At 41.2% G+C, this 13166-nt stretch overlaps 1 long non-coding RNA gene across 1 annotated transcript in view; it reads left to right on the top strand.

Moving 5' to 3' along the window:
* Positions 1-285: 285 nt before the first annotated feature.
* LOC102386955 overlaps positions 286-13166 on the top strand; it is a 15672-nt gene continuing 2791 nt past the window's right edge. The window contains exons 1-3 of the long non-coding RNA XR_324994.1: positions 286-344; positions 1531-1604; positions 10166-10309. This is a non-coding gene — a long non-coding RNA (uncharacterized LOC102386955). The remainder of the gene's footprint in view (positions 345-1530; positions 1605-10165; positions 10310-13166) is intronic.

Genomic DNA, 13166 nt, shown 5'->3' with positions numbered 1-13166 from the left:
TAGTTCCATAACTTTTTCAGTTTAGCAATTTCTCATCTTTTGTATCATTTTCATCTTTTCATATTCTTTTTTTTTCAAACGAGTTTTAGTAAATCCTGTCTCTTTCTTCCTCATCTATAAAATATACTACTTTTTTTTTATTCCCACAACCAACAAATTATCACGTCCTTGTGTGGCAGTGTACCTTTGTGCCTGCCACTTTAAGGACTGGAACAGGCAGCCACCTGGTGGCTGATTGCGGCAGCCATTTTCAAACGCAGACCAACTATATAGAGAGGGCAGTTAGCTGCTGGTAAGGGAAACAGCAACATCAGCTGACTGAGATTCTGCTCAGGGATCTGGAGGTGAGGAAAGGGGCAATGGGGAGGTAGAGGCTTGGTTTTGTCCTGGGTAAGATGTGATACTGCACCCTGCCGGGGAAGGGTGGCCTGGTGGGGCTCTTAGTGGTGTGGGAGCACCCGTGAAATGCCAGGCCAGTTACCTCCCTGGTGAAAGGTGGGAAAGGGTGCCTTATCACCCCAGCCCCACATCTCTGGTGGTGTTCCAGCAGAGCAGGGGGAGCCCAGGCTCATTGGGAGCCTTCAGGCAGAGTCCAGGCTAGAGACAGGACCTGGAGCTGTGCCCAACCAACAGGGTCAAGCCTAGGGGTGATGGATAGAGAGACCCTGAAAGAGAGAGGGGCATTGGATAGAGGAAGAGGCCCAGTGGGGAGATGGAAGCCTGGTGAGGGGCCAGGAGTAAAGTAAGCTAATAGTTGTAGAGTCGCTGAGCAAACTTTCAGGTGAGGGCAGCAGGAGATGCCTGACAGACTTTGCCGGGGATGATCTGTCTCTGTCTCTTCCCCCCCACCCCCCCAGGTATCCCAGGTACCCCAAGCACACACATATACACTGTACCATCCAAGTTAGGAACTTACCTGTGTGTATGTGTATGTCATTGTGTGCATTGTATATGAATTAGTGATCTGTGTCTAACTTTTGGGGTGTATAGTGCATGCGCTTGAATGGGATAGGTATGCATATGCCTAGGCTGGTTTGGATGTGTATGTGCCTGAGTTGGTAGTGTGTGTGCGTGTATGCACCTAATTGATTTGTGTGTTTTGTATATGTGCAATTGTCACATTTTCCTGTCTAACATTGCAATATTGATCCTGAGAGTTGGCCTGACCCCACAGGGCAACAGAGGTGTGGAGAGACAAGCCCGAAGCCAGAGTGGCAGGGTGGTATAAGTGTGGCCCAGGAGAGAGGGCAGCATGAAAGAGGCTGGTGAGAGCCAGCGGAGTGAATGGGACCCTGGTGAGAGAGGGGTGGTGTGACAGTGACCCTCTGGGGTAGTCTGGTAGAGCTACAACTGTGTTCCCAATTTGCTCTGGACCTAGGCTGGAGAGGTAATACACAGTGGAGCATTTACAAGGCATGGGTCATTTACAGGGGTGGTTGGAACTTGCACTTATAGCCCTAGTTATCCGGGTGTACAAAAGGTAAGTAATACCTCCCGCTCAAGTATTAGCTGAACTTTATTTTCATCAAGGTGTGGCAGGTGAGTGGAGTAAGCAGACTGCTGAGAGACAGAGGAAGACTGGAGGTGGAGACCTGGCTGCGAAGGTAACCCTGTTATACCCTGGTAATATTTTTCTTGATTACTCTAAGACTAGGGACAGAAATTACATACCAACTATTATGAGTGATGGGAAACTGGTTCAAATGTGTAATACGATAGAAGTTCAGTGCTTATAAACTGCTTTCAAAATGGCCAAAACTGGTTTTAAAAACTGGAACAACTGTGGCATGCAGAAAAAGAAAACTGCAACCTGGTCCTTGACCATTGTAAAAATAAGAGAGAGAGAAATTATGTAAAACTACAGGACTTTTTACAAGACAGTGCTCATATGCTGCTTTTTAGTCATTATGGTGGTTGTTGTTGGTCCTTCCTTCTCTCCTGCATTTTGATGATTAGTATCAAAATAACAAGCTTTTATGCAGCTGAAGTTTATGGGACTGATTCCCAAAGTGTTTTAAAAAAAAAAAAAAGAAAAAGAAAAAAAGCCTCTTATCTTTCAACATCTACATAGCAGTTAGCATATTATGACCATAACACCAATAAAAAAAAAAAAAGAAACTTTTTGAAGAAATCAGAAAAACCATGATGTCAGCATCTCTTTCTTCTGTAGGCCTTTTGGGTTCCACAACAATTGCAACATCCAGACTATTTCTTTATGCATCTTTCTTGCCAAGTGCATTTATAAAACCCTAGTTCATTTGCTGTTATACTTATTTACATATATTTAGTGCTTTTCCAAATGTGGGCATGTGACATTGCTTTTAAAGATATAGTTTAATAATCCATAGGCTAATTGTATACTCTGTTACATAAGTAATTAGAATATGGAGTGGCACTTGATGGACTACTGGATCAATGGAAAAGATATATTAATCAATTCATGGCCTAATCTAGCTATTTCAATCTACTCTGTACAGGCACTGCAGCAGTAAATCTATTGTATGTAGCCAAAAATTATTCCCTCCATTTGGGAAAACATTTTGGTGCTGTACAGTCATTCTTGTAATTGTTTTTATTGTAGTTTGCTTGAAGCTGCCAGAATAGTAACTTGGTCAGAAGAATGCAGCAAAAGGGATCTTTATGCTTAGCAATACCCAACTCATAGAATGGACATTTTTGAGAATGTCTCTTTAACTCCACTGACTTCAATAGCCCCTGTTCTCAAGTTGTATCAGGGCTGAAGGAAGAAACCCATACCATCAACCCATCTTTGCTTCCACATCCACTACAGAAACTGAAGGGAAGAATAAAATGAAAAAGTGCATTTTTCATTGGAATTGTAGAGCTGCAAAAGTAGAAAGCTCTTCCAAATATTACATGGGTAATATCACATGTTGCTTATATATAATCTTTATATATTTACAACCATATATTCATTTTAAGTCTTTTGTTTACTTTAAGACCTCTTAATGCCATATTTTCCTCCATCCCTTCCTTAGCTTTTCCATGTCTACTTGTCACAAATCAGTCAGTCTAGAGCAGAACTGAGCAAGAACTGGGTCACAGGCCGGATATAGCCTGCAGAATCTTGTTATCTGGCCTGTGGGATTACCCATGTGCTAGATGTTGTAGCCAAAGGTGATGCAAAAGGCCTGTGGACCAGGCCCATGTCACTCATCTGGCCTGTGGGACTGGATGATTTGAGCACCACTGCTCTAGAGACTAACCAATTTTTGGGCAGGGCAGGGCAGGATTTGTCTAAAACTTAGATTTCATAGAGGTTAGGGCTGGAAGGGACCTTGAAGATCATCAAGTCCAGCCCCCTGCCCCAGGGGCAGGAAGTCAGCTAGGGTCAAAGGATCCCAGCAAGATAAGCATCCAAACATTTCTTAAATGAGTCCAGAGGAGGTGCCTGCATGACTTCTGGAAGGAGTATATTCCAGGTCTTAGGGGCTCAGACAGTAAAGAAATGTTTTCTTATGTCCAGCATAAAATGGTCTTGGACAAGTTTATGACCATTGGTCCTTATTTTACCTTGGGGCACTCTGGTTAACAGACGTTCCCCCAGATCCTGATGAACACCCTTTGTGTACTTACAGGTGGCTACCAGGTCCCCCCTGAGCCTGCGCTTTTCCAGACTGAAGAGTCCCATGGCATTTCTAATTTAGAAATGCTTAATCATTGTTACATAATTAATATGTGTTGCCAGTAGATCCAGAAATGCTTCTCCCCCTCTGTTCCACATTCATTAGGCCACAGGTGGAGCACTGTGTCCATTTCTGAGCAATGCACTTTAAGAAGGATGTGGACAAGCTCAAAAGGGTGCAGAGAAGGGCCACCCACATGATCAAGGGCCTGGGGGACAGGACTTATGAGGAGCGTCTTCAGGATCTGGGTTTGTTCAGTCTGACTAAAAGAAGGCTAAGGGGTGACATTCCTAGTCATGCCTCTTTGTAGAAACTCTGATATCAGGAGGCTTTGGCTTCACCAGCACTTAATACTGTATATACTTTAGGTCCACATATTTGAAAAAAGTTTGGCAGTTGATTATAACCCTTTGGAAAGATAAGTCTTTGGATATATAATATAATATATTACGCTAATATAAAATATAATATATAGAGAGAGTAATACAATACAAAGATTCTAAAACTTTGGAAAAAATTGGAGGGTACAAAAAATCTGCAGCTCATGGTCTATTATTGTTAATTAGAAAAAATAGAAAAAAAAAAATCAGCAAGACACCTTTTTTCACTTCATTGTCATCTGAGCATGTTTGCAAATCTGCTTAGAATATGTTCCAACTGCTGCTGTTTCTGCTTAGTATTTTCCACAAATATTCTTTTACACAAAGATATATTTGCAGGGCAGTTGATCAAAACAGTTCATTTTAAGCAAAATTTGCAGGATGCTGTGAAAAGTGAGCTTCAAATATATAATTAAAAGTAGCTAGTCTAGAAACTGGTACTCATTTACTTGATTTTTTCAGAGCACATAAATTAACCATTTGAAAATGGTGCCCAATTTTTTTTTATTTATTTATTTATTTTTAATAGTGCATTGTTGGTGAACAATTTGCATGGTAGGAATAAGTCATTGTAATTATTAAGAAAGAAGTGTTCTCTTAATAATGAGAAATGTGTAAAATATAATAACTTGGATTACACATTTGGAAAAAAAAAAATAGAACAAGGAAGAAAAATTTGCAAAATAAAATGCTCTAAACAATTCACTCGTCTTTAAAGATATCCTAGATTAAACAATAGCTCTCTTAGTAAATGGTAACTCTTACTGGCACCATTTATATATTTCTGTACATGTATCCCATAATAATAATAATAATAGCAATAATGATGATAAGCATGGATCATGGTGTACATGTAAGAGGTCTAGTCAGGTGCCTGATGAATTCCCTTGTATGGAGTCCTGTGACCATCATGCCAATACCTTCAAAGGGAACACCTAGGCAAGAATATAGAGCAGTGGAGGCTACCCAAGAGACTTACCATCCCCCTTTAGACCACTGAGGGGGAATCCAAAGGCCACACCAAATGCAGACATTCAGTGGTGTGATGGTAGTAGCTTTTGCCAGATAGCAACAGATAAAACCTGCTGTTTAATTCGTAATGCCTCAGCAACGGCATTTCAGTCAGGGCGATGCCCTTTCTCCAACAAAAGAATGCCCACAAGGCAGTAAGAGCTGGGGTTTTGAAGCACCCTATACTTGCCTTACTTTGGAGGTTGCAACATTGTGGCATTTTGTAGAAGCTATCTGGCCCCAAGCAGCCCCAACATGTTGCCACCAAGCCCTCCAGCTGAATGCAGTTTATGGTTACACCCAGGATGACAAAGTCAATGATACTAATGTAAGCTGCACCCCTGGGCTGCAAAAGGTTAAACAGGAAGAGGTGGAACCATTCCAAAACCAGGAAAGCTAGAACCAGGTAGCTGGGTTGAACTAGGGATCCCAACCTGCCTTGGGAGCTGGCAGGAAGTTACCTCCAGCCAATAGAAGAGGGAGTAGCCAGGGCTATGAAAATCCTGCAAAAATGAAAAATGGGGGTTAATGTTTTTGAACTGCAGCCCCTGGGCTGCTTTGAGAGCTAGCAGAAGTAGAACTGGGAAAGAGGGGCTGCAACATGGGAGCCATTATACTTGGACCCAGCACAATTAGAGCAGAGGACAGGTCTTGTTCCTTGATATGCTCCAAGCACCATTGAAAGAAGTCCCAGGGAGACTGGAAGAGTCTGGTCTGAGTGCAGCTGGGAGAAGGATCAATTTCCCCACAAAGGAGATCCCAGCAGGAACTGAGAGAATAGCACTGAAAAGGCTGCAGAAGTTAGGTGTGCTCAATGTAATTGTGGAGCAGTGGAAGTCCTTGTGCCATCTGGGCCAGCTTGGGACATATACAAGATGAAGGTTCTCAGCCTGGAGGGTCCTTATGAGACTACTTGATGTGGGCTCTAACTTGCATTGTTCAAAGTGGTAATTGTGTTATCAGGTTTCCATACTGGGTTACAGCTTGCTGTTTGGGTACTTATGTGTGAAAATAAATCACACTTGTTTGTACCCACGTGTTAAACTGAGGTACTATCGAGGGAAACTGAGTCACCACTGCTATATACCCAAACCCACTCCCAAAGGGGTTTACTACAACACCATCACTACCACCACAGCAGGGACAAATTTCATTTTTCTTTCTATTATCTAAAAACCCTATAAAAATTTAAGTGGAAAAGAAGAGATCAATTAAAATGTCGGTGCCACTTAGTAAATGGCATTAGTCAACTTAGTTTTATGACACTGTGTGAACAGAAGTGAGAATATTCAACAGAAATGTGGTGCGGAGTTCCCAGCTTCTTAATCCTTCTGTTTTATTCTTCTACAAAAATCACTTCTTATTTACTTCCCTCAAGATATCCAGAAGAAAAATCTAAAGGGGAAGAAAATATTATTAATCTCTTATTCCTCTCCCAAGGCTCCCTTTTAAAATGCACACATTCTATTTCTGATAACAGTTGAGCTCCAGATTCATCTCACTTCTGTAGTACAACTGTGAATGGGACAAGTAATAAAGTATCAACTTAAAAAATAATCATAGCCTGCGTATGGAATTCCATTTTGACATTATTTGCCATGAATTTTACCTCTAACAAACAGGCTTAAAGTTCACAAATGATGTCTTGGCTGCTTATACTTATGCTCAAGTATCAAGGTGGCATTTTGCATGTTCATAAGGCAGTATTAACCTCATGGCAGCTGCCAAACAAAAGTAGGGTTAGAAATTCAGCCTGCATTCTGTTGTTTGGAAAGACTGAAACTCAAAACTTTCACACTTATGTTCCTAAAATTAGACACTAACTCATTTCCTGACAGAGACATGGAGCACCTTCAATACTCATTTATTTCAAAGGAAATCATTGGTTCTCTGTCTCTGTGATATGAGGTCACTACGTTTATATTTGATCTACCATATGTTTTGTTTTTTTTAAGCCCTGTATTGTGGTTGCAAATTACTTTTTACATTTGATTGATTCTGCTGATCCTTCCTTTATATGATAAAAGAAAATTAATAGTCCATGGACAAGTAGTTCTCTTCAGATTCTTTCTGTACTTTTAAAATAAGATTATATTGCTCTCGCATAGGATTTTTGTCAGATCAAATAGTAGCGAATTTGGATACTATGAGATATCCAAGTAGCCAATCAAGATAGAAATATGTTTTTATTATATTATTCTTCTGACTTTTTTTTTATAAATGTAGGCTCTCATTCCAACATATTAGACATGCTTTATTTAGCTACAGATCTTCATAACAAATTATAGAATAGAAAATTAAGACCTTGAGCAGCAGCCCTAGAGGTTATAGTAACCTCTTGTAATTCTTTCAGTGTCATATGGGAGTGTCATTGGCTTTGTAATGCCAAGTATTAAACTCGACTATAGTATTCTTCCTGGTACCAAGATCCTCTGACTTTTTTTGGGGGGGTAGCTTTTAATTTTTTACCTTTTTCTATTCTGGTTCTTTTGTAAGATGAAAATGATAGCTTAAAACCATGATTCCATTTTAAAATACACAAGATGCATTTGAGGTGTATACGCAAAAATCTTGGCAACATTGTATAATGCTTGTTCTATACCATATCATGAGTTATAATATCCTAATATGATATTTAGTGATGGGTACCATATTTACTTCAATCCATGATAACCCTGAATTTAATACAACCCCATAATTAGATTATATACATGGAAAATGAATAAATGTTATAATTTTCCATGTAAAGAATTGGAGGGTCATCTTAAATTAATCTCCCTCGCCACTGTGGTGATGAAAGCGGTGGAGAGCAGTGGTAGTGTGGGAGGGCAGGTGATGGGGAGATAGTGGGGAGAAATCAGTGGGGGGTGGGCAGTTGAGGGTCAGGTAGTGGGGGACCTGGTGGGGTACAGGTGGTAAAGGAAGTGCCAGGGGGCACCTACCAGCAATAGCATAATTAGGGGTGCTATTGCTGTTTGACAGTCAGGTCTTTTCTTGATTAAAGGAACTTAGATACTTAATTTTAGGTGTTTGGTTTTCAAACCTTGACTATGCATGGAGTGGTCAACAAAATCAGTTTTGAATACACTGATCCCTCTGTGAAAACCAGGACTAATTGTACAATACAAAAAAAAAAAAAAGCCAAAAACCCCCCAGGTGGAACCCAGTTGGTGTCTAAGGTGCCATACTGCTCTAGCATCTAACAGGGTGTCATTCAGTGCAGAGAGTATTAGGGGCAGCAAAATGTTTACAGATAGTTAACTATATGTAGTATGGATATTTTTTAGTTTACCTAGGGCAGGAAAAGGCTAACTTTGGCACCAATACAATACATATAGTACAGTAGCTAATAAAATCTTGTTGGACTTATTTTCCATGGTCATTTGGCGACTACTTGACTTTGATAATTCCTCCCCTGCCCCTCCCCCACACCAAACTATTTAAAAATATAGGACTATTATATAAATTCTTTGAAAACTACAGAACATCTTGTTGCAAACAAATCAATATCCTAACTGATCTTGTCACAAAGGGAAGTCGTAAAACAGACTACATATTTGCAGATAATAAGAAAATGTGCGCATCTTGGACATAGGGTATTTCTGTTTTTAAAAAATGCATAATTTAATAAGTAATTTTACAGGAGACAACTCAAAAATAAAATTTTGCATATGGTAAAGTACCAAAGCCAAAAGAGCTTGACATGTCACAGCATGTATCATGCCTCAAAATGATGAATGTAATATATTATGAAGTTTTATAACCTGTCACTACATTAGATGTCAGCCTGTTCAGTCTGAAGAAGTCTGATTGTTTAGGAAGTGTAGAAGAGGAAACGGGTGTTTGTCTCTTGTTAAGCATTTATGGCAACTTCAAATCCCTCCTTAAGAACTAGATTGGGATGCCCCTTCCTTGTGCTGAATAGTAAACTTACATAATCGCTGGTCCCACTAAAAATCAATTTTGAGTGTATAACAAGACATCAGTGTAGCAACCTTGACTTAAAACTCAGATGATGTATTATATGAAATGTAAAGGAGGCTTGTGCATAGGCAAGGTATGTGTTGGGAAAGTCTTGCTTCCAAGTGTTATTTGCCTAGATCCTGAAACCTATACTTACAGTAAATAGCAACATAACTATTACTGTTTCCAATCCAGAGCTTCGTGTATACAATTGGCTCAGGATTTCTGCACAGCACTGCCATGAGTGATGCTCACAAGATTTAGGCCTTTATTTATGTAACTGAAATTCAAAATGTCATCATATTATCTGAAAAGATATAATTGTAATAAAATATGTTTATTACTTTCTTTTGTAATAAATATGAATTGAGAAGCATGACTAACTAAACTTGTGGATGATTTTTTTAAAGGTCTATTTGTGGTAAAATATTCTGTATGAAAAAGAAAAGGATTTAAAAAAAAAAAAAAGAGGAAAGACAACCAGGGATTTGAGAGAAGCATTTTTTACATTGTGTACCACCTTAATCTGAGCTATCACCAGTAAAGAGTTGTTGGAAATGGCTTGACATTTATGCATTTCCTTTTGACATTATCAGGGTTAATTAAGTGATAACCTTCCCAGTAGTGGAACATGTATGAGGCAATAATATCACCTGGGCTCATAACTGCCAAAACAACGTAAGAAATGTTTACTGCTGTGTGAAATGCTCTGGTACCTATTATGCAGTAATTTTTAAAAAAAGAAAGGGAAACGAAGAGCGTTGATGTTTTGAATCACTTCATGTTAGCAGACTGCAGAATGAAATGGCCAAGTAAAACAGCCTTATAGGCATCTTGAAGAAAAATATACACTTCTTGAAGGAAAAAAAAAAATATACATTCCACAATGTAATACGCTTCCATTCTTAAGAGCAACACAATGTAGCCCTTAGTCACATTAGTGACAATTCACATGAAAAATCTCACTGAAATCAATGAGAGTGAGATTAGAAGTTAAAATTAAACCTTGTTAAGGGCTTTTAAAACATGAAGGATCACACATTCATGCTTGTTAACAAGTGTTAAGTGCCCTTTAGGTATCCTAAAATTACGCCTTTTAAAGTGAGGGTTATCTTTGAAGTGTGCTAACCAGTTTGACCTAGCCTAACTTCTCATTGTTCACAGATCAAACAACCAATTGATAGTCCTTCAACATCCCAGGAGGCATTGTTCCCAGGTCAGGTGGATTAGCTGTCCTCCTGGACTCTGAAGCTGCCTCCCATCCCATCCCTCACCACAGTGACAACCTGGACAGAGGAGCTGCAGCTGGTGAGTAGGGAGAGAAACTACCAGGCTGCTGGCTGGAAAGGTGTGTGCACAGCACAAAACACGCATTCCCTTGCATGCACAACACGCATTCACACAGCACACACTTGAACATGAGTGGTGGAGGTGTGTGTGGGTGTATGTGTGCATGCACACATAAAGAGTTAGCCTCTGGCTGCTCCCCAGTGGTGACAGGGGGCTCGCTGCATGTTCCTGGGTTCTGCTCAGCACTGCACAGACAAGAATGGCTTCCCTCCCACTCTTCACTGCGAGATCCAGCTATGATGCTCAGTGGGAGCCAAAGACAAGTCTGGGACTAGGGTGAGGGATGGGGGAGAGAGAACAGGAGATGTGCTGAGCGGTGTATGTGTGTGTGTGCTGTGCTATAATGTGGTTGTGTATGTTGCTGCTAGAGCTGGCAAGTGGGGCAGGCATATAGTGCATATTACAGAAGGTATTAACCCTGAACATGCCACTGCTTTCAGCACTTGCAAACCCTTTAAGGAATGTTTGGCTGTTACTTAGCAGGTGCTAACTGCAATGTGTAAGCACACCCTGAGACTACTTGTATAATGCAGGGCTGTACAAACAAACACTAGCATTCTGTACTTTGCACAGAACCATTCATCTGAGAATTTTTAAATCAGTTACAAGTATTAAGCTTCACAACTTATTTTTAGTGGTATCTTTAAATTAATAATGTATCTTACAAATGGGAAATTAGAGCAAGCATTTCATACTTTTAGAATGAGCAAGCCATGGAGCCAATCACATAATGAGCCTAGGAAAATGCATCGAAGACCTAGAAATTCTGATTTCCCCACACTTCCATTGAAAACCATATATTGTGGAACCTGCAAAGATAGCCTGCTTGACTGAAGAAAAAAAAATGGTGTTCTGTAAGTTTATACTGGTAAGAGTGTTTACAAGGGAGTGAGAAAAGGTAGTAGGAAGCATGGAAGAATGAAACAGTAATATGAAAGCAGGAGACTCATAAAGATTTATTAAACTAAAGTTTTAAAGGTAAAACTATGAGAGGAAAAGGTTTCATAGAAGATAATCTTGAAGTGGATCTATTTGAAATAGCAGCTGGAAATAGAGAGTGATGAGCTGCAAGGGTTGGTAATAAAGGTGAAATCTGAACAACACACAGGAAGGTGTGGGCAGGAACTAGCTGAAGATGGCAATCTTGTTGATGTAGGCCACTGCAAACTTCTTGAATCCTTGTGGAAAGTTATTAATCAGTCTTTGAAAGGAAGCAGGAGAACTGTGCATATTAAAAGGGAAGACTGTGAACTCAAACAGTCCCAAAAGCATGGTAGAGGCAGACTTGGCTATAGCACTGAGATCCAGTGCCATCTTCCAGAATACTTTGGATAGCTTGAGAGTAGAGATGAACTTGGCTAGGCTCAGGGTGTTGAGCAGAAAGTCCATCCTGGGCACAGGGTAAGCGTCGGGGGTGGTGATTGCATTAGTCTTCCTGTAGTCCACACAGAACCTGATGGACCCATCTTGCTTTTCAAAAAGTACCACAGGGCTTGCCCAGAGACTTGCTGAAGGCTGTATTACCCCTAGGTTTTGCATGTTGGTGAGCTCATGTTTTATCTCCTTCAGCACCTTCCTATTTACTGGGTAGGGCATTGAATGGATGGGACAATGGTTGCCAGGGTCTAGTGTGTGCTGCCAGGTCTGTCCTACCATGTCATAAAATCCACAAGAGTTAGGATATATTTCTTCCCTCTCTGAGTTTTATGCCTCAGAGGGCCCACAATACTTATCTCTACTCTTTGGAAGGCCTGATCAATGATAGGGAGGGGCTGCAGGGGACCTCTTCTCTTATCACCACTCTTGCCTATCCTCTGGCATGTCCCACCTGATCTACAATATTCTATCATATTCTGGACTAGCCTGAGCCAATAAAACCAGCCACTGGCAAGTGTGGCCCCCTGCCCAGGTGACTGGCACAGGGTAAGTCATGAGGCATGGCAAGCAGCTGCTACCTAAATTTATGTGGTACCACTAGCTGGCAATAGGGCTCCCAGGACATGACATGGTTCTTAGATACCCATAGCTGATAAAATAAGTCCCTTATCCCAGACTACCTGTTCTCTCTTATCCAGGGTGAATTCAGTTTCTTGTTCCTGGGCCATCCATCAGAGTTCTTTCAAGCTGGGGTCTGCTAGAACCTCCTGCTTAAACTTCTCTTGCCCAGCTAGGCAATCAGTGGGGAGCTCAGATGCTTCCCTAAGGGATGTCTCTTCCTCCATAGGACTTTTCTCTGCCACTGATGGACTGTGCCTCTCCCCGGGGATGTCAGATCCCTCAGTGGCTGGCTGGGTGCCACTGTTCAGGAGGTATTCCTCTTTTGTCCCTCTTACCCCCATAGCCAACAGGGTTATCCGATTCTGGGAGGCTTCCTCACCTCCCATCTCTGCCTTCTTGCTCTGACTGCGAGTCACTGAATTAATGTGAAAGGGTTTTATAATATTCCCCCATGCCACTCTCATATGTTTGGGCTTTAATCAATGACACAGTGGCCCCTGGGTCCATTTCCCTGATGATGGTTCTCCTGTGTACTTTTATCTCCTCCCTCTGGGAAGCTGTCACCTCCTCTGAGTCTGTAATCCTGAAGATACAGGTACACCCCTCAGAGTGGCTCAGGGTTCCCTTCTGTTTGCACATAGCTGTTACTTGGTTGACAGGCTTACTGGGGTTGCTCAGCTTTGGGAAGTTGGCCTTGAAATGACCAGACTTGTCACAGTTGAAGCAACCCCTCCCATCTGATCTAGGTGTATTGACTGAATCCAGGGCCACCCTGCACTCTGCAGGGGGGGGGGGGGGGGGGGGCCAACCCCACCCA

Source organism: Alligator sinensis, unplaced genomic scaffold (genome assembly GCF_000455745.1).
Source record: "Alligator sinensis unplaced genomic scaffold, ASM45574v1 scaffold577_2, whole genome shotgun sequence".
Lineage (NCBI taxonomy): Eukaryota > Metazoa > Chordata > Crocodylia > Alligatoridae > Alligator > Alligator sinensis.
Note: the sequence above shows the minus strand (reverse complement) of the source record. Positions and strands in the feature narration are given on the sequence as shown.